This window comes from Ascaphus truei, chromosome 9 (genome assembly GCF_040206685.1).
Source record: "Ascaphus truei isolate aAscTru1 chromosome 9, aAscTru1.hap1, whole genome shotgun sequence".
Taxonomy (NCBI): Eukaryota; Metazoa; Chordata; class Amphibia; order Anura; family Ascaphidae; genus Ascaphus; species Ascaphus truei.
Window position 1 is genome coordinate 62,446,280 of NC_134491.1, and position 22,597 is coordinate 62,468,876.

A 22,597-nucleotide genomic window follows, 5' to 3' on the forward strand; every position below is an offset into this window, starting at 1 on the left:
ACTAGTGTATTGTAGCAGGGGGTCTCTGGATTAGAACCTTGTTGATTTGAGGTCTGGGGACCTCAAGCTTCCCGAGATACAGGCCCCTGTTATAGGTTGCCGGTATCTCCTATGCATTTTATTCCCACGGTCACGAGATGTGGGACATTTAAATGCATAGGAGATACTGTCACCCCATAACGGGGCCTGTATCTCGGGAAGCAGGGGGTCCCCGTACCTCAAATCAATGAGGTTCTGCTCCGGAGACATCCTGATACAATGCACTAGTATTAAAACCCAAATAAAAAATTTAACTAATTAGTTACCATAGCGGCTATCTGCTACGGTAATTTTTAATAATAGTGTGCTGGAGCAGGGGCTATCCTGAGATGAACCGCATTGATTTCAGCCTTGGGGACCCCCTGCTTCCTGAATTACAGGCCCTGTATGGGGTGCCAGTATCTCCTCCAGTATTTAAATCCCACGATCGCGTGATGCGGACGATTTAAAAATGGCAGCGATACCAGCACCCGATGTCCCATACCGAGGCCTGTAACTCGGGAAGAAAGGGGTCCCTGAGACAGAAATTAAAGCGGTTCAGCTCAGGAGACCCCTGCTCCCGCATACTATTAATAAAAATGACATTAAAGCAGCTTCATTACCTTAGCGGATATCTACTAAGGCAATTAAGGGGTTAAGACACAATAGCAGGTTTATTGAGTGCAGAGGGGGTGAGTGAAGCTGGTACTTGACCCTTCACTCACCCTCTCTGCCCCCAATAAACATTACAATATGTTCTAATCACCAATACACAACCCACCTACCCCCTGTGCACCCACATAAAAACATTTTTTTTTTATGCACAGGATTGATGCAAGAGGCCGTTGGGGGTACTGGGGTGGTCCCCGCGAGTGTCCGTGGGCCTCCAGGTGGTCTCCATGGATGTCCAGGGGCCCCACAGGGGACCCCGGGTTGTCCCTGCGGATGTCTGAGGGCCCTCGCTTTTTCCCGTGTGGGTGGTTCAGTGGGTCGGGTTGACATTTCATAAAGTACAAGCAAATGTTAACCCTTAGCACGCTGGTACTGTGCAGAGGGGAGCAGCTCTTGGGGAGCCCCATCTGGCTACCCGCCTTTGAGGCAACGCAAATGTACACTGGGGTGGGTGAGATTCAATGCAGCTGTGACTACAAAGTTCTATATGTCCTCTTGGCTCATTTACATTCCAGTGGGTGGGGTTGACGTTCCACAAAGTACACGCAAATGTTAACCCTTAGCACGCTGGTTCTGTGCAGAGGGGAGCAGCTCTTGGGAAGCCCCATCAGGCTGTCCACTTTTGGGGCAACGCAGATGTACACTGTTATCACATATGTGCACAGATTTGTTTTAAATATATGTTCCCACTGGGTATTTGAGTTTACACATATAGAGCGCCGGGTGGATATCTTTTTTGTTCAATTACAGGGAAGTGTCAGGATTGGAACCTGTAACATGTATCAGTGACTGAGTAGTATAATATATCATTATTTCGGAGGCATTTTTTGCATTGCACTATGATACACTTGTTTTTCCATTGGCAGGTTTTTCACATCAACACTGATAGTGCCATGGAGATCCATCTTCTTTTCAAAGCCTTCATCTTCATATTTTTGGTTGTTTTTGGGATTCCTGCCAACATCTTCATTGTATCGAAATGTATCTACATCAGGATAAAAGAGAAGAAGCTTCTGTCATTGAACATCCTCCTGGTGGCATTGTGTTTTATGAACATCTTTGTGTTACTCCTTCGTGTGCTCATACTGGCTCTGAACTCCATAGGGCTAGAAGATTTACTGAATGACAGACAGTGCAAACTCATCAAATTCACTTACAGAGTGAGTAGAGCAATGTCCATTTGTGTCACCGGTCTGCTTTGTTATCTCCAGTGTGTCCTCATCGCTTCAGCCACAAGAAAGTGGAACTACCTCAAACAAATAATGTCTCGGATTGTATTTGTCATCATCATACTAGTCTTGGGCATGAATATGTCTACTTATTCTGTAGGAATTTTGCATGGACGGGCCAGATCCAATGCTATACCCTCGCTGTACACATTGCGCTTGGTGTATTGTGATGTCGACTTTCTGACATGTGTCAATTACATTATAAATGGGCTGGTATCAGTAATACGGGAGATCCTGTTTGTGAGGCTGATGACCTCGTCAAGTAGCTACATGGTGTTTGTGTTTCCTCGGCATGGGAAATCTATGAAAGTCATGCGCAGCTCCGCCAAGGGCCAAAGTAAGACAGTGGCCTCCAGAGCTGTCATCTTGCTGGCTGCAATGTATGTCGCAATGTATGGCATTGATAACTCCATTTGGATCTAAACCCTGACCCAATCATATGTGAATCCTGATGTGAGTGACACTAGGCTCTCTCTTGCTGCTTCCTTCTCTGCCCTGAGTTCCTTTCACATCTTTGCTACCCACCCTAAACTGCAGCAGGGTTTCAAAACTCCATGTAAAAAGAGGCTCCTGGGGGAAAAAAATGGAGTTTAATGAGAAAAGTGTCATGTAAACTGTGCCAGACAACTCAAATAATAAGAATTAAATGTCTGCATGGAGACAGCATGTATCAAACTATGTATTGACTTATGGTAAAAAGCCCATTATAAAATTAAAGGTAGTCTGACTGATTCTTATATAGCTGGGTAGCTGAAAACTTGTAGGTAACTAGTCTTAAAACTTATTTTTATTCCGTGTCTATTGTATATACTGTAAATGTATTGTATTTGTATTTATACAGAACCCACCATGTACTCTATACAGAGATTTACATAGATAATATACAAGACAAAATAAAGGAAAGTTGTATACAAATAGGCCCATAATATCTACAAGTATTACAATATAATGGACACAGAAAATCCAAATGACTTGTATTGGACTTTCCATGCGGCAGCACTGATACGGATTAGCAACAGGCAATGTAGAGCAAATGAGCACAGCAGAAAAAAGGTCTTCCGAGGAAAAATAATTAGAGGGCAACTCCAAGGTAAAAATAAAAAGGTTTTAATTCATCAGCTCACAAAAAAGTGAAAGAAACAAACGCACCAATGCGTTTCATCCCGTGGGACTTTGTCAATGTGACACCTTCTACTCTGCAGGATTGCACGCTCTGGAACACTACAACACTGGATTCATTCTGGATATCCCCAAGGGCAGGTAATGGGCCATAGCCCTTATATGTTTACCTGTTGTCCTATTATTGGGGAGGTTTATACATAGAGAGGGGTTAACATACAAAGGCCATTGGTTGTGGTAGTCAAGTGGACACCGCTAGGTCATTTGTCCCCCTATATATGTTTATGGACATTAAGTTACCACGGACGGTTACAGTGTGTTAATTATTGTCTCAACAACAATTGTTTGATTTACTATATGCAGAGCACACACTTAGATATGAGTACCATTCTTCTGCAATCTTTCTACTAATACAGATTAAACAAGTCCCAGAAGGAGTACATAAAATAGCAGATATTGTAGGGCTAAGTAAAGAGGGTAAGTGCAGACGCAGTGGGACATGAAGTCACATTACAGTGCTATGAAGGTGACTTGAGGTCATTACTCAGTTCTTATTCCTCTACACTCACCTTCTGCTTTTAAAACTTGCCTTTATATTACATAGTGCCTCTGGGAATTTGACTTAAGCCCATTCCTGGGTCTCTTCTTTCTATTGCAATGATTCATTTACAGTAGTGTCTGTGGTACTCCTTCTTTCCCTGTCTGATGGGATGTTATCAATAAATATGTAGTTAACAATCTTATTGTGGTGTCAAAAATATTAATACCAGGAGCATCTAGCAAAGTGAATGCACAACTGTAGCGCACTTTCCCCCACCCCCTGGGAGATGTGTGGCAATGGTGTGTGTGTACGGTGCAATACCTGTGGCTCACAGGAGGCCTGAGCCTCCGCATCTGGGAGCCTTGGGTGTACCTGAGTTGATGATTCCGCCTCCACATGTACTGGATTCTACTATGTGGAATGACCCTGTTACAGGAACCCCATGCAACAAAACACTTTGGTAAGTACAGTATAACAGTATTAATGCACAGAATAACACATATAATATACAAAAAAAGGGGGAGAACCGGCGCCTCTAAAATATAAAATCTGACCAAATATAAAGTCCAACAAGAATGAAGAGGAGTCCTGGGAGGAATCTTCAACAAAGTCTCAATCGGGACAGATAAACATATAAGACAAAGACAAAAGAAGACAAAAGAAAAAAGATCATAGTGTAACTTACAAAACAAACAAAAAGCACTGAAAAGATTGATAAAAGGATTATTACAAATTTAATACAATGTAAAATAAATGAAACAACATACACATGTATGTGGGCTAGAGACACTAATAAGGCTGTAACATCTTAATAAGGCTGTAACATCCACGGTCACGACTCCTCTAACTGCTGATGATAGAAATTAACACCTTGAGAACCAATTTGAAGCCCTTTGCCAAAATGGAGCAGTTCGTCAAAAATGACAAAACTCTCTTGTCCAATATAGAGTCCATTGAAGACACTATAAGTGACAAGAAGCAGTCTAAGTTTGAACGAGACTGTATGGACTACGCCAAAGGTCAGGTATACTGTTGGCAAAAACCCCAATATCAGGATAAAGGGGGTAATAACAAATCCAGGGACTCCAGATCCTTCAATAAAGGTGGTTCTAGAAAAACGCCAAACAAATCAATCCTCAAAAATAAACCACTAGAGGCATCAAGCATGGACTCAGATTTTTCTGACCAGGATCTCAGGTCACATTCGGTTTCATTTGAGGGGTCATCAGATCATATAAGGGACAATCGGGGAGATCCAGGAGTGATAGCAGATCCTCCATTACATCTACTAGGAGCAACCCTAAACCCCAGGACCCATCTTCTTCTTCTTTTTTAGCAGTAGGATCAAGAAGCCGCAGGGAACCAGACGATCAAGGAGGAAACGGAGACACACGCGGGAGGTCCAAAAGGAAGAAGTATACCTAGATGTCCCAAGTAATAACAATGTTATCAACCTCTCAGGGGTGGACCTTTCATTTGAACAGTTATCTGTGCTCAATAAAGGGTTGGGATTTGCACCATCACAGGACTTTCAGCTGTTTGAAACAGTTATAGACTTGCAAAAGTTTACTAGAAAGCTAAGCCTAAAAAAGTTTTTTTCTTCCAGGAGTCGTTTTGCTCCTTTGGAAACAGATGTTCAATCTCAGGATGTGGATTTGAGTGTGAATAATGATATATTGTTGTCAGATTCAGGTCAGGTTGATAATCTGACTTTCAATTTTCAGGAAACATGTGTCTTGTCAGATATGAACGTATTGTTGGAACAACAGGGGGAACCCTTGAATAACTTTAGTCAAACATTTTTTGGGAATCATGAGTGCAACCTTAGGAGAAAATAAAATTTCTGTCCCAGTCAGAATAGGGGCCCTTTCATCACCACATTCGAAAAACTTGTAGAAAGAGATTTGAAATTATTGGCCCAAGGTTTCTCACAATCCAAAGTATGTTCCAACAATCTGACATACACTGAATCCCAACAACTAAATTCACTTAAAAAAAGACAAGATATCGTCTTTAGATCAGCAGACAAGGGAGGGGCCCTTGTGGTTCTATCTGCAGAACAGTATAGAGGTGAAGCGATCAGACAACTGGGAGACACAGACAATTATCTTCTGCTTAAAAAAGATCCCACAATAGTGTTTAATACACAACTTGAGGAATTAATTGAGTTTGGCAAGATCTTATGTGTTCTAAATAAAAAGAGGATTGACTTTTTACGCTGTCCACATCCCGTGATTCCGATATTTCACCATCTCCCGAAGATCCATAAATCGCTACAGGACCCTCCAGGTCGTCCAATTGTGGCGGGCATTGGATCTTAGGGAGATGGTTTATCGCGGTATGTGGACAGCTTTTTGCAACCTATGGTACTTAGTTTGCCATCTTTTATAAAAGATTCTATGCATCTTATGGTCGATCTACAGGACGTGGTCTGGAAACCACATTACAGGTGGGTCACACTAGACGTTGTTTCATTATATTCCATCATTAAACACGAGCACGGCCTTTGCGCCATTGATCACTTTTTGAGTTTATCCACGTTATCCACCTCACATTGCACTTTTATATCGGAAGCTATTTCTTTTCTATTAACTCACAATTATTTTATGTTTGACTCACTATTTTATTTACAGAAATTAGGCACTGCTATGGGCACGAGTTTTGCACCTTCATATGCAAATTTATTTATGGGTTTTTGGGAAGCACAACACATTTATCACTGTAATAATTCCTATCGTTCAAATATTAAGTTCTTTAAGAGGTTTATTGATGACCTGATAATGATATGGGAAGGTGATGAGTCATCTCTCATGTCATTTATCCAGAGTCTCAATGAAAATGATTTAAATATTAAGTTCACATATGATCATAATATCAATCACATCCACTATCTAGACCTCCTCCTGTATATCGACCATAACATGATTATACAAACGGATATTTTCCGTAAGCCTAACTCTCGTAATACCCTGTTGTCAGCTCAGAGTAATCATCCTCGTTCACTCATCAAAAGCATCCCTAAAGCACAGTTCCTCAGGCTTAGGAGACTGTGCTCAAACCATGATAGCTTTCTGGTACAATCAAAAATTTTAGCCGAACGTTTTTCAGCTAGAGGTTACAAGGATAGCGATATCAAATCAGCATTCGAATCAGCAAATCTCGCTGAAAGATCCACATTGATTAGGAAAACTAAACATTCTGGACATGGATCAACGCTACAATCTTCTTCCAATGACGGGAACAAAAGTCCCTTATTTATATCTACTTATAATCGCCAATCTCATCTTATATGCGACATTTTTAAAAAACACTGGCGGACCCTGTCATTGGATAAAGATATTAAGGAATATGTACAAGATGGACCCCGTTTTGTTTTTCGCAAATCTCCAACCATAGCGACACATTTGTCGCCTAGTCTGTTTAAATCACAATCAGGAAAGGCACATATACAGGGAATACCAAAAGGTTTTTTCTCTTGTGGTGTTTGCTCCATGTGTAGGTATGCTAAACCGATGAAATCAATTAATGTTGGTAAAAAGAGTTTCTATGTAAACAGCTTTATAAACTGTAATTCAAGCTTTGTAATTTACATTTTGTTCTGTGGATGTGACCAACGGTATATCGGGCGTACGATTAGACCCTTGAAAGTACGTATTGCAGAACATGTCAGATTAATAAAAAAGAAGGATTTGGTACATCCTGTACCTAGACATTTTTCCTCGTATTCAAGAGGGGGAATCACAAATTTTTCATATGCAGCTTTGGAACATATCCCTAGCCACATCAGGGGGGGAGACAGAGAGAATATATTGAATAAACGTGAAATGTTTTGGATCTATTCCTTGGGTACCCTGTCTCCATCGGGTATAAATCAGGAATGGGAGTTAAAACATTTCCTGAAATAATCATCTATTCTATACACATCCCTGTGAATGTCTTCCGGGGTATATCCATATTTATATCTCTCTGTCCTACCCTGTGGAGTGGCTTAAGGGAACTTTTTATGTTGCATGCCTTTGTATACTTTTATATTGGTAATGATATCTATGCGACAATGCTGACAATATTTATATTTTGTTATTGTGGTCTATTGATTATCATGTTATTCAATATCCCAAACAAGAAATCATTTATCATTTAATGTAGTGAGTTGGACTATATCTAAGTCCATACATGTTGTTACAGTCTAAAGAGTACTATGTCATCTGATTACTTATCAAGAGACACCTACTATTCCATGTAGTGAGTTGGAGTATATCCAAAGTCATATGCATATATTAGAAGTTTATAAGTTTATGTATATATTGTATATGCTTTCCTAACATGTATTTTTTCTTATGCAATACCTACCGGGATGAATCAGCAGTCTTTGTTTTTAACTCGTGTTTTTTAATTATTTTTTTAATTTCTTTTTGGGATTATTTATGTAATTTTTCACTTGGTGTTGTGCCTTAAATGTAATGATCTCGCTATGGGTGTGTATGAAACTAGCTAATACACATTATTCAGCAGGTGAGAGGTTTTTACCCTCCACACCACTATGGCCAATCATAGTGCTGTACACCCTATATAGAGATCATCCCAGGCATAGGGAGTTACTCTTTGAAAAAGTCCGTGACCCGGACGAAACGCGTCAGAGGATGACTATGGCTGCTGTTCACTTGTTTGTTCAATAAAGTTTTTTATTTTTTCTATATGCGTTTGGCTGTTTAGAGGAGTTGTGACCGCGGCGTCACTCGCTTTTCACCTATCTCTTCTACTTCCTGCTGGAGCACACGAGGACACCACCGTACAACAGACCGCTGAGCAACCCCTCAACCAGCAATCTGGCAGTTCACACAAGGAGTCGTGAGTACTGACCGCTGGGTTTAGTCCGGGACACAGGGCGTGGGTGAGGCATATTGCTACTGGTTGGGGTTTATTTTCGGGCATTTCCCTGGATGTGCCCGCAGGTATCTCCCCCGGTCAAAAGCCCCCCGCCCTGCTTTAGTCTGCACGGCTAAATCTGGGTTGCTTATTGTCTTTACAATTTAAAGGATGTCCACCTCTTGCTACCAGGGACTTGCATAAATTGAACCACCACGGTTTTGGTAGCCACAGTATCCCGAGGGGTTCGCTCCCCTATTTCTTGTCTGTAACATCCGGTAGGGGTAAAATTGGAAACCTACTTACAGCAATGCTGAAAAGTAAAAGCCCGTAGAGCAACTTGTCTTTAAATTCAGACAAAATCCTCTGCAAAGGTGGAAACTGCAGCCTTCAGGGATCCACACCGCTGGAACAACCGCTGCTAAACCACACACAGACCTTGGAGTGAGTGGGATGTATCGCAGAGGGGAAACGGAGCTGCACGCTGTGGAGGGATCGCCTGGCACCAAGCACACAGACCATCAGGTCGCGCGATGTGTGGGTGACGTCACACCTCAGCGCGAGAGCAGGGGGAACACCCAGGAAGGCAGAAAAGCTCAGAGGAGCTGAGGCAAAGTCTGAGAGGACAGTGCGCACACAGGGGGGGGGGGGGAGATACAAATCTCAGCCAGATAAAAAACCACCCTACATGTTTCATGACGTCAGTCACTTCATCAGGGGCAGGATGGGAATAGGAAGTGTGGGCATATTTATACCAAAACACCAATAAAAGCAATTGTCAATACAATGACATAATAATACAAAAATCAATGAGAATTAATCTAAGCAGTGATAACATACTACATAAAAAACTAAAAATACAAACATAATGATAATATTAAGACATGATGATAAAAAACAAATAAAATTGAGACCTCATGGAGCCAACCAGGGCTCAATACCTTAAATATCTTAAAGGCACAGTATTAAATGTACATATATAGATCTAATGCTCTGAGTATAAAGAAATCACTACTAAATAGCACAAACTATCAAGACGGCCAGTACCAACAAGCGGCAAAAGAAATTACATACTTATATACAAAGCAAATATCAGTCAAGAATATATATAATTGACGTTTACTTTGCCAGGAAGGCTTAAAGGTCAAATTCAATATTAAGACCATTGGGAGATAACGTTTTAAGTTCATATATTCAATATGACTCGCGTTTGCTGATACCATTAATTTTATCTCCTCCCCTCCAATTACCTGGTTACATTTCTATCGCTTGGCTTTTAAGGCCCTTTGGATTTTGCTGATGGTAAATAAGGAAATGATGTGACACGCTATGTGTGGTTAGCCCTTTCCTTATATTAGGTGGAAAAAATAGGGTAACCCCAATTATCGAGGCCACTACCAGGCACTATGGAGTGTGTTTAGGAAAGAAAGTTTGACGCCGGTATATAGGTGATGCAGGTAATAAGGCAATATATGGGTATCTCCGATACTAACAAGGGGAGTGGGGTACTGGAAAACCGGTTAGAGGTACAAGGGGACACCTCCCAGGGGGGCGCCCCCAAGTAAATCACGGCCCGGCTACCAATATATCCTCACCTGTCTCCCCTGTGTATCGCGTGGAGGTCCCTTGAAAGCCGTTCCTGTTTGCGGCTGCAAGCTTGATCCTGGAGGTGCCTTGAAAGCCGTTCCTGTTTGCGGCTGCAAGCTTGATCCTGGAGGCTCTGTGTGCTGGGATTCTGCTTGCTGGCGTCTGCGTGCCCCAACCGGATATGACGTCACAGATGAAAAAAATGGAGATTGCTTCCGAGGTTCACAGCACCTTCACTCAGCCAGTTGTATGAATATAAACTCTTACGCGTTTCGTCCAAGCCAGGACTTTTTCAAAGAGTGGGACATTGTGCAAGAACAGCACTCTTTGAAAAAGTCCTGGCTTGGATGAAACGCGTAAGAGTGTTCATGCTGTTGTACATTGCTGGTTACTAATAAACTTTTTTATATTCATACAACTGGCTGAGTGAAGGTTCTGTGAACCTCGGAAGCAATCTCTATTTTTTTCATTTCTTTCCTTATATTATACACATGTTCGTAAATGCGTCTCTGATAGGCCCTCCCTGTGCGGCCAACATATTGTAGCCCACAGGGGTATTGTAATAGATAAATGACAAACACAGAGTGACAGTCAATATAAGAACGGATTGTATACTCGACCGGTAACATTAGAATTAAAAGTGACTTGATTTGAACTGTATTTACAAGCTGTACAATTTGTACAAATAAAAAAACCTTTTTGACAAGGTTCTACACCTGATGTCTTACTTAAATTTGGGCAACTGGGGGCCAGCCTGGATTGTAAATTAGAGGCCTTCTTGAAGACAATTGAAGGTTTGGAGGGAAGGATTTGGGCCAAAACTGGATCTCTCAGTAGGATTGGCCAATGTTTATGCAAAACCCGCCTGATATCAGGTGCCATGGAATTGTATTGGGTGATGAAGGACATCGTATTTTTCAAATTAGAATCACTTCTATCTTTTTTGTATTCCAGATGGGTAGCTCTTTCGGTTTCCTGCACCTCTAGCAGGGTCCTGGAGAGCAACTCCTCAGGGTATTGCCTATTCAAAAATGTATTTTTAAGTTCGCTCGCCTGAGACGCGAATGTCTCATAACTTGAACAATTGCGCCTCAGGCGAACGAACTGACCCTTGGGAATGTTGCGCAATCACTAAGGGTTGTGCTGGCTATTGACCAACACATAATTGTTGGCCTGCACAGACTTAAAGTGCGTCTTGGTGTGTATCAAATTATCTACAGAACTAATATTCAAGTCTAAAAAATCAATAGAGTTAGGATCAAAATGACACGTGAATTTAAGATTCATCTGATTAGTGTTAAGATGAGAACTAAAAAGATTTAACGAATCAATACTGCCGTTCCACACAAAAAGAATATCATCTATGCAGCGAAGCCAGAGCACCAGGTTTGCACCAAGGGGACAGTTGTTCCAAATAAAACTCTCCTCCCAATGTCCCATAAAAAGGTTGGCATAACTTGGTGCAAACCTGGTGCCCATGGCCGTACCACAAGTCTGCAAATAAAATTTTGAATTAAATGAAAAATAATTATGTGTGAGAATAAACTTAATGGAGTTTAAAATAAAATCTAAAAATCTAAAATCTTTTAAAACTGGTGTCAAACTATTGTCCATATCTAGCGTCTGGCGTATGGCTAGACAGCCAAGGGTATAATATACACAACCATCTGGTCACGCACGACCGTACCCCCACTGTAATCACCAGCACCTTGATCCCACCTGGTGAGATAGTCCCCCAAAGTACTGAGGGGCCCTTGGGCACCCAACCACCCCGGTGTCCACAAGCGGCATTTCCACCCAAATGTGTAAGTCAGCGCTGCCCACAAGAACTGAGGTGTAAGTTGGTGCACTTGTTGTACCTGCCCAGGCTCTCCTGCACCCGGGTATGGCAGAAGGTGATGAGGATCCACTGATCCAGTGATTTCGCGTAGCCTCAGCCTCTACGGTGGGTGTGTCATGTGTGGAGTGTACCACCATGTATAATGTCTCTGTATTGCACCTGGGTGATCTGGTCCCAGATCACCTAAGGCCCGGATGCAGCCGCTCCTGCCTGTGTCCCTCACACTGAAGCTACAGGGGCAGTGTCCCTAGCTCTGGGCCTGTCCCTGCAGTAGCCACAAACTGAGGGTAGTCAGGGCCTAGCTGGGGCCTAAGGGGGTCTCTAGCCAAGTACAGGGGTCACTGACACCCTGCACACCCACACCCTACCCTTTTCCTGTCCCAGCTCTGACTGTTGTGGCTTGCAGCGCGCCAAATGTATCCTTTCTGGAGCAGGGCAATCCTTACAGCCCTATTGGCCTATCTGTCTCATCTGATTCCCCGCCCCTCTGCATTATGGGGGCTATAGTTCCTACAGAGACCTATCTTAGTAATCGCCACCTTGCACGCTTCCACTGCGCATGAGCGGTATCTCGCGCAACTTAATCCACGATGGGGGCATCCTGCAAAGGGTGCCGCCGGGAACCTCCAGCGACGCAGTCGCCTGTGCAACCTTCCCGACACCGCCAGTAAGGTCCCCCCACTGTAGCAGAGGTAAGCAAAGGGACCGCAGAACCGGGGGAAAGACCCTTCTATACAACTATGGGAGCACAATACTCTGTTTGTGACCTTGTAGATAAAGTATTTATTCACTGAGGGGGATGTTCATTAAACTGCAATAGTGCAGACTGGGGTGTTATCGCATAGAAAGCTTTTTCATTTTTAACACGAATTTCCATGAAATAGGGCCCCAATCTGCACTAAAATGAATAACCCCCAGAGTATTTCTCCTTTTAATATAAAAACTTAAGGTTACTTAAAACACAACCCAGAAAATGATCATACAGTACACAACATAAATGTAGTAGATTATCTTTTCAAATAAGAGAAAAAGTGCACAATGCCAGATGCTAGTTATCAAAGAATGAAAACTCTATTAAAATATATCTTTCACCAGTGTGACAAAGACCAACATGGGCTTCTTTAGGCTACGCTTATAGTGCCGGTGACGCGACGGTCAGGCGACGATCGCTGGAAAATCAAATAGAGATGACTTCCAGCGATCGCGACCAATCCGCGCTTACTATAAGCGCACGCGACGGCGGCAATGCATTTGTTTTGCCGCAACGTCACGTCGCTGTCGCCGTCACTATTAGCGCAGCCTAACACATTTTGCACTCACATCAGTGCTTTGTCAGAGGAAGTGAGTCACTAACATTCCACCTCATTTATATTGCACACTCTTAAAGGGTGTGAGAAACTCCATGTGAAAATCTGTATCTTAGAGGGTTGACGGTTCCTAATACCTGGTTGATTCGTATCTTGTGGTCGTACAACGCTGGAGAAATCTCTAGAAACTGGAAAATACTTTGTTAGTATTGTAGTGTAACAGAAACCATATAAAATCAGAGATTACAGATGTACCAGTCATTATTACCCTCGTAAACACATGTAACGCACAAAATAACGCATTAAATAACACGTGTGGTATTTCTGTAACCATTGTTTTCAATAGCCCTCGTGTGAAATAGCACACCAGTGTTAATGCATCATGTTTACAGATGCAATAATGTTTGATACTGTACATCTGGAGTCCTCTATCTATCCTATCTATGGAATCAGCTGTCTTGGTGTGGGCCATATTCCAACCTTCCAATGTTCCATTCACTTTGAGCTAATGCCTTACCTTTAGATGTCTTCACCCTCCGAATCCCGGGGACACCGCAAGCTCTCGAACCAATCCACGAACAGGAACAGGCCACAGTTAAAAAACAAAAAAAACAAAGTCTTTTCTTCTTTTTTTTTCTTCATCTGTAATTTGTAATCCAATTTCAGGGTCTTCAGAGGACTTCGGGGGTCTTCTTCATCTGTATCTTCTTACATATTCTGTAGGCACGCCCTTGAGGTCTTCTTGGTGGTGGAGGTCCTTCCTCATCAGCTTCTTGCCATAAAATGAGGCTTTATAGGCGTTTACAGGCCTATGACGTCACATTTTCAGCAAATAGTTCCCACGGCTCTGATTAGCTAGTGAAAACCACATGCTTTTCTTTTTTTGGTGACGTCATTTAAAGGCAATGAAGCAAGCCAATCAAAATAGCTGTGCTTCCTTACTGTAGACGGACGTTCACAGAGGTACACAATTGCAGTCGTTATAATGTGAAATTATAATTGGCTTTATTGTGCCTTGTCCTTTTCATCAGGACATTATCCAAACACAGGGGGGAACAAAGCTTCCATTCACTTGGGAGTATTTCTAGTGAAATCCTTGCAATTAGTTCACATCTCCATTAGTTAAGCATTTCTCCCATCCCAAACACATACAGTAGCATGAAAATAAGCAGATATAAGCAGTCTCTTAATAATGAAAGTCTTATCTGTTTATCAGCTGTAGAGTAAGCTTCTCTGCTCTCCTGGAACCGCACCCGTGCGTGCACAGAAAAATATCAGCATCCAGGTTTAGAAGTCTTATTGGGTGTCTTGCAATCAGCTCTGCTGTGTGGCTGGCAGAACTCAAGACATTGTGGTGTCTCCAAAGGTCAGCTCTCAGTCAGAGCTAAAGAGAGTCACTTCCTGTCTCAAAGGCAGGCTTTTTGTAAACAATCTAATCAGGCAGGTGGTGTTTAGTAATTAACTACCACACTGCTAGATTAAAGGAACATTACTGAACAGGGATAAGTCCCCTGTTACACTTACCCTTTAACATAACGTCATCAAAAGCAACATTGCTGCTGTCACATGGTACTTGAGCCAATCAGATCGTGGGATCTATATCCCCAATCATGGTCTACAACAACCAATAAGATTGGGGATATAGGGCCTCATGCAGTAAGTGTGGCATCACCAAGTGTGGCGGATAGGTAGGGGATCGGCCTTTTTTTGGCGATATGCCCTCGCAGTATTCAGTAAGGGCCGAATCCTTCCGATCCCTGCCGAAGCACTGCGAAAGCAAAGCTGCTGATGAGCCTGTGCCGCTACAGGCTGGCTCCCGATAAGCCTTCCGATAGGCCTTGTCTGCCGATAGATGTTTGCAGCAGAGAGAGACAAGCTGCTCTCTCAGCGCAAACATCGGCAACAAATAAAGTATTATTAAACAACTTTTATTCATAGTGTACATGTGCAGGGGGTCTCCGGAGTTGAACCGCATTGGTTTCAGGTCGGGGGACCCCTTCCCCGAGATACAGGCCCCTTTATGAGGTGCCGGTATCCCTCTGCATTTAAAGGTCCCGATCACATGACCGCGGCATGTACACAAAGCAGAGGGATACTGGCACCCCCTAAAGGGGCCTGTATCTCGGGAAGCAGGGGGTCCCCGGACCTAAAACAAAAACGCTTCAGCTCCGGAGACCCTCTGCACATCTACACTATGAGTAAAACACACACATCAATAAAGACTTGTTCCTTACCTTACAGGGTATCTGCTACGGTAGCGAAGCAGCATTAATATTTATTTAATGATACTGTACAGTGAGCAGGGGGTCCCCCGAGCTGAACCGCATCACTTTGTGGACCAGGGACCCCCTGCTTCCCGAGTTACAGGCCCCGGAATGTGTCATCGGGTGGCAGTGTCACCGCCATCTTTATAGCGTCCCATTCGCGACGAGCCCGCTATAAATATGGCGGCGACACTGTAACCGATGCCCCAAACCGGGGCCTGTAATTCGGGAAGCAGGGGGTCTCTGAGACACAAATTAATGCGGTTCAGCTCAGGGGGCCCCCTGCTTCCGCACAATATTATTAAAAATACATAAATGCTGATTCATTACCATAGCGGTTAGCCGCTAAGGCAATGAAGGGGTTAAGGCAGAATAGCATGTTTATTGGGGACATTTGCCCCCAATAAACATTGCAATACACAACATACACCCCCTGTGTATGTAAAATACATAAACAACAATAAATACATTAAATACATATTGTACTCACCACCCATGTCCGGCTGCCACGATGAAGGCCGTCCTCATCTTCATCCTGCCCATGCCCCATCCGCTTCTGCAAAACAGACACAATAATTAAAACATCCAATGTAATGTCCCCTAACCCCTTAATCACCTTAGCGGTTATTAACCGCTACAGTCATTAAGGGGTTAACCCACCATCACCCACATACCCTCCCCCATTAACCCCCCCAACCACCCTCACCCATTACCCACAGGGGAGTCCTACCAAATACCCTTGGGGCCAATACCCCCTCCCCCAGCACATACAGTACAATAATGTGCCAAATAACTATTATCCACATAGGGATAATACATTATTTGGCCATTATTAAACACATTAAATACCTTAATAAAAAAAAGAAAATTGTACTAACCTCATCAATAAGAAGGCTCCATCGCCAGCATCATCCTTGGGGTCCGTTGCCAAAATAATAAATAGGCAATACATCTCAATTACATTAACATACCAAGGAACCCCTTAATCACCTTATCGGGTACTAACCTCAAAGGTAATTAAGGGGTGAAGCCATCCTGCAATGGCAACACCACTTATGCATAACATCCTCAATGAATTAAAAAGCAATTTCCTAACCAAATCTCATTTAATCATTCAATCTGACGGCTCAAATGCCACTTAAAACATTGCTTTTACAGTGTATACATGTAGCATAACATGTAAACTACATGTAGACGCTGCAAATCAATGTTAACAATACAGTAAGCCAACTCAAATAGCCTGACATCACAAGAACTATATTATGTAAGCAAATAAAGTCAACATCAATGAATAAACACACATGAATTACATCCCTAAACAATTAAAATACCATCCATACCAATTACACAATTAACTATAGCTATCGTAACAGAGAACAAGTTCAAAACATACTAAAAAGGACACCAACATTTACAATATACTAAAGCAAGCCTCTCCATAACCTACAGTACAGCATACAGCCCAAAACTTACATCTCTCTAATAATAAAATACATTTAACACACATCTATGCATAGCAGCATAGCCACAATCATTTACAATACAGAAAATCAAGCTTTAAAAACACTATCATTTCTTACCCTGTATGTATATATCTCTCTAGACATACATACATACATACATACATACAGTGGCAAGAAATGATATGCATAAAAAAAAATCAAGACATGAAAAAGCAAAAAAAAACACAGTTACATTAAATACATTTCTTTATTTAACTTACCATTACTTGCCCCCACCGATTCCCGTTGATCAGCTTACTCACGAACCAATCCACGAACAGGAACCCATAAAATAAAAAAACATAAAATAATAAACATTAAAATAATAAAACACGACAATCCAGGGGTCTTCTAGTTGTAATCCATCTTCATCTGTATTCTTCTACCTTCTTCCGGGGTCTTCTTGCCGTCCGGTGCCACGCCTTTGTCTTCTTTCTTCAGAGGAGGTCCTTCCTCCTCGGCGTCTGGCTTCAAAATGAGACGACATAGGCTTTTAAAGGTCTATGACGTCACATTTTCGTCATATGGTTCCCACGGCCCTGATTGGGCCGTGAAAACCATGTGTTTTGGCCGATGTAAAAAAAAAATGATGACGTCACTTAAAGGCAATTACAGCACAGCCAATCAGAATGGCTTTGCTGCAATTGCCTTTAAGATGACGTCATGAAAAGACACATGGCTGGACTCACATGGTACGGCAGCCAATCAGAGCGTGGGAAGTCTATCCCTACTCTGATTGGTTCAAGTACCATGTGACAGAGGCTTGGGGGAGAAAGGATGTGACGTCACATGGTAAGCCTCTGTCATATGGTACTTGAACCAATCAGAGTAGGGATAGACTTCCCACGCTCTGATTGGCTGCCATACCATGTGAGTCCGGCCATGTGTCTTTTCATGACGTCATCTTAAAGGCAATTGCAGCAAAGCCATTCTGATTGGCTGTGCTGTCATTGCCTTTAAGTGACGTCATCATTTTTTTTACATCGGCCAAAACACATGGTTTTCACGGCCCAATCAGGGCCCTGGGAACCATATGACGAAAATGTGACGTCATAGGTCTTTAAAAGCCTATGTCGTCTCATTTTGAAGCCAGACGCCGAGGAGGAAGGACCTCCTCTGAAGAAAGAAGACCAGGGCGTGGCACCGGACGGCAAGAAGACCCCGGAAGAAGGCAGAAGAATACAGATGAAGATGGATTACAACTAGAAGACCCCTGGATTGTCGTGTTTTATTATTTTAATGTTTATTATTTTATGGTTTTTTATTTTATGGGTTCCTGTTCGTGGATTGGTTCGTGAGTAAGCTGATCAACGGGAGTCGGTGGGGGCAAGTAATGGTAAGTTAAATAAAGAAATGTATTTAATGTAACTGTGTTTTTTTTTGCTTTTTCATGTCTTCATATTTTTTATGCATATCATTTCTTGCCACTGTATGTATGTATGTATGTATGTCTAGAGAGATATATACATACAGAGTAAGAAATGATAGTGTTTTTAAAGCTTGATTTTCTGTATTGTAAATCATTGTGGCTATGCTGCTATGCATAGATGTGTGTTAAATGTATTTTATTATTAGAGAGATGTAAGTTTTGGGCTGTATGCTGTACTGTAGGTTATGGAGAGGCTTGCTATAGTATATTGTAATTGTTGGTGTCCTTTTTTGTATGTTTTGAAGTTGTTCTCTTTTACGATAGCTATAGTTAATTGTGTAATTGGTATGGATGGTATTTTAATTGTTTAGGGATGTAATTCATGTGTGTTAATTCATTGATGGTGACTTTATTTGCTGACATAATATACTTCTTGTGATGTCAGGCTATTTGAGTTTGATTACTGTATTGTTACCATTGATTTGCAGCGTGTACATGTAGTTTACATGTTATGCTACATGTATACACTGTAAAAGCAATGTTTTAAGTGGCATTTGAGCCTTCAGATTGAATGATTAAATGAGATTTGGTTAGGAAATTGCTTTTTAATTCATTGAGGATGTTATGCATAAGTGGTGCCATTGCAGGATGGCTTCACCCCTTAATTACCTTTGAGGTTAGTACCCGATAAGGTGATTAAGGGGTTCATTGGTATATTAATGTAATTGAGATGTATTGCCTATTTATTATTTTGGCAACGGACCCCAAGGATGATGCTGGCGACGGAGCCTTCTTATTGATGAGGTTAGTAGAATTTTCTTTATTTTATTACGGTATGTAATGTGTTTAATAATGGCCAAATAATGTATTATCCCTATGTGGATAATAGTTATTTGGCACATTATTGTACTGTATGTGCTGGGGGAGGGGGTATTGGCCCCAATGGTATTTGGTAGGACTCCCCTGTGGGTAGTGGGTGAGGGTGGTTGGGGGGCTTAGTGGGGGAGGGTATGTGGGTGATTGTGGGTTAACCCCTTAATTACTGTAGCGGTTAATAACCGCTATGGTGATTAAGGGGTTAGCGGACATTACATTGGATGTTTTAATTCTTGTGTCTGTTTTGCAGAAGCGGATGGGGCATGGGCAGGATGAAGATGAGGATGGCCTTCATCGTGGCAGCCGGACATGGGTGGTGAGTACTATATGTATTTAATGTATTTATTGTTGTGTATGTATTTTAAATGGACAACTGCACTATTATCCATTTGTGGATAATAGTCATTGTGCCCATTACTATACTGTATGTTAGGGGGGTATAGGTGTTGTTGGGGTCATATATATATATATATATTTATTTATTTATTTAGTTAGTGTGGGGCTGGTGTGTGTATTTTTTATTATTGTGGGTAGTGGGGGAGGGTGAAGGGGGTATTAGCCCCAACGGTGGTTGTTTAGGGCTTGCGGGTGGGTAGCGGGAGGCCTTAACCCCTTCATGACCTTAGCGGTATTAACCGCTACGGTCGTGAAGGGGTTAAGTGCCCCCGCAAGCCCCCTGCAAGTCCTAAACTCACACGCAGGGCCAAATACCCCCTTGACCCACCTCTTCTAGCCACAATAAAGATGGCACGGCTCTTTAACCCCTTCATTGCCTTAGTGGTTAGCTGCTAAGGTAATGAAGTGGCCTTTAAATGCATTTTTCCTGCCTCGGATGCATGCCGGGGGGGTCCGGTGCGGGTATCAGCTCCGGAGACCCCCGGCATCAATCACAGGCAGGAAAAAGGGCTGATTTTTTCTAAGTGTCGCCCCGGCTTCTCCTCCAGCAAGTTGCCAACTTTAGTTGGCGGGACAGATTGGCCATAAAATCTCCAATCTGGGGTGCCGATCAGCACCAAAAAGCTGATCGGGGCTTCCTGAATTCAGCCGGGTTCAAAAAGTTCCGATAAGTGGCTTATCAGCAGCCGTCTCCCGATATGTTCTTATCGGGAGGAAAAGTTGCCGATAATTCCCACTTATCGGCGCTTACTGAATCAGGAAGGAAAAAAATGGCTATAAAATGCCGAAAAAGCCTTATCGGGCCTTACTGCATGAGGCCCTTAGTGCAAATAGCTAATACAGGGGATGTGTGCCGAGCATGCGCATTATAAGTCAAATTTATTTGCATTTTGTCAATGAAATTGTATTTTGATTTTTAATTAAAACATCACCAATACAAATACAATTTCTGTGGCAAAAGTCAAAGAAGTTTCACTTACTATGCGCGTGCAAAGCACACACAGCTTTTTTTTAAAAAAAGACTGCCGTCGCATTGTACAGGAACCAATGGGATTGTGAGAGTACCACGTGGTATATAATTTGGAATTCCTCTCTCCCATATAGCCAGTGATAAAATTGTTTTTGGGTAAGGGAGAATGACGAATGGCTGAGAGGACTACAGGGCATCTAGACTCTCCCACAGATTAAAGTATTGTGGGCAGTAGAGAATTCCCCCTCCTCCTTCTGAACCGCAGCGCCATTTGACATCATGGTGTCTTTTTGCCATGGCAATGCAACGTCGCAGCGTCACATGACATAATGACGTACGGTAGCATTACCATGGCAACGTGGCACGTGCAACGTCATTTTGGTGACATCTGCTGCGTCTGACCCTTTGTACGGTATGTCATTTTGCACTGTACCTGTACTTCCATTCTTATGCTGAGATGTAAATGCGGCGCAGTGCACTGGAAGACTCCTGCAAGGGCCGGACCCTCTGGCAATAAGCGGGTTTGACTATTATACTTTTTAGCATTGTTTAGTTAACCTGAGCTGGCATGTTATTCAACCTGTAGTTTTTGTTTCATTAGCACACTTGTTTTGTGTTTTGTAATTGGTAATAAAATTATAAGAAAGAAAGGGACGAAGTGTAAATAAACTTCTTTGTGAGCCTGCAAGAATATAACTAACAGACTTTATATTACTTTTTGCACTATTGTATTTTTAACCTTTTCATTGCTGAGAGGATCAGACACATTGTTTTGGGCTTAGGAATCAATGCAATGGTATTTCTTCATACGTTCACTTACTGTAAGTAATGATAAAGAGAGAATACCTGCTCAGCAATAGGTAACCATGGGCTATTTGGGAAATGGAAATAGTAATTACTATTATATATAAAAGAACCCTAAATGATGCACTCAAGGACATACTGTACTTATCATGATTCGAGTACCTGTATCTCTTTGAGTACATAATGTAGGGTTATTTTGTATGTATTAGTTATTACAGTATTATTACATTGTAGCTATTTATGTCAGATTTAGGATCAAACAAGTGCAAGATAACACTACAATCAGATACACATTTGTTTGGAAAAATCAATAATAAAATACATTAATACATTAATTTAAGTGACTCCATATAACATTTGGGCCAAAATTCACTACACATGGTAAACACCAATTTTCCAAATTGTTAAACAGAAAATAATTTATTTTTTTAATTGATTTAAAGGGCAGCTGGTTACAGTAGAGATATTATGAAACACTACAGTTTAATTTATCCCTGGTGAAATGACTCCAGGGACAAAATGAGTTATAAAAACAGGTTAAAATATTCCAGAACTATTTAACAATCCATTTGCATTATTTGAGACAGGCTGAAGAGGTAAGATAATATGCAATAACCAGAGGCAGAAGTGCGACGGTGCTTGGAGGTAAGGAGTATCACTAGCTTTTTTATTTACAATCCCAGAGTGCTACTACTTTTTATATTGATAGATGTACAGTAATTAAAGTTTAAAAATAATCTCTCTTGTTTATAGAATTCACAGGTGCGCCGACGAGTATTCCAGTATATAGTATATATCTTTCTAAAATGAAGTCCAGTGAGCTTTGCCCCAATGGTTAACAGGTTCAGACTTTGTTAGAATCAGTGCCCCACTTTTGTCCAAGGAGGGACTGACACTTAAAATTAAGTCCCGGGTTTCTAAAAGTATAGTAGAATGTGAATCATAGTGACAAGGATTTTAATCATCTATATAAGGGTCTCTACTTTCCACTTACTGTATTTCTCATATTTCCTATTTGATTTTTTATGTGCATCAATTTTAGTGCAACAAAGTAGTATAAAGCTTAACAAAATGTGCGTGTATGAAGACTGCATAAATATGATGTGTAATTCATAGTTTGAAATGATATTTTGACACATTGCGTCATCTTGAATACCAAATGAATACAATTAAAATGAAAACACATTAATGTGTATTTTTTAAAATTTATAACTAATGTTACTACTAATAAAATATA